The sequence below is a fragment of the Penaeus monodon genome, chromosome 33, assembly GCF_015228065.2.
Source record: "Penaeus monodon isolate SGIC_2016 chromosome 33, NSTDA_Pmon_1, whole genome shotgun sequence".
NCBI lineage: Eukaryota > Metazoa > Arthropoda > Malacostraca > Decapoda > Penaeidae > Penaeus > Penaeus monodon.
Window position 1 is genome coordinate 15,406,722 of NC_051418.1, and position 731 is coordinate 15,407,452.

The following is a 731-nucleotide window of genomic DNA, read 5'->3' on the forward strand; positions in this document are numbered from 1 at the left end:
TAAGCTTATATGTTTAATACTCTGACGCCAGTCTTAGATGATTTAGAGTCGAAGAGCTTTCCCTGAAGTTGTTTTTTCTTTGCCTATCAATGAATAATTGCGTAATGCATTTTCTGACAGCATTCAACAGATTCCGGGTTATAGGCTACCCGTTGCAGATCCCTGAACTTCCTGTCGAAGGAAAACTCATCCTGCGATTTCACGAGACTTTCGAAGCCTCTAAGGGAATGGATATCAAAAGACATATCCTGCAAACCCAATTCCAATTTCAACTTCGAGCGCAACTTAGAGGTCCGGCCAGAAGACCCCCCAATACGATGAGCGAAATGATGACGCAATCAACAACTGTTCGCTTCACAGATCTACCATGTGATGGAAAATGCCAGCCTGACATGGACTGAATCAGCACAAGTTCGGTCTTTACGTCCGAGAGATAAGTTATTAGCCGAGCACTACGCCCCGGAGAACAAAATGAAGAACAACTTCGAACAGACGTTGCAAGACTAACGGTAGTCTTTAAGGTGTCTCATTTCCCTGCATCCGAAACTACTAAGGCGACATAATCTGAAATTGCAGTTCAAAAGAACCGACAGCTGTAGGCGTTCCTTGTAGGAAACACTTATGTTTTTTTATGTTCTACAGCAGATTATTTTCTAAAAAATCTTTGGAAATTTCTGAAATACTTATAACCTTCAACGATAAATGTCAGTGAGAGAGCGAAAGTGAGACAT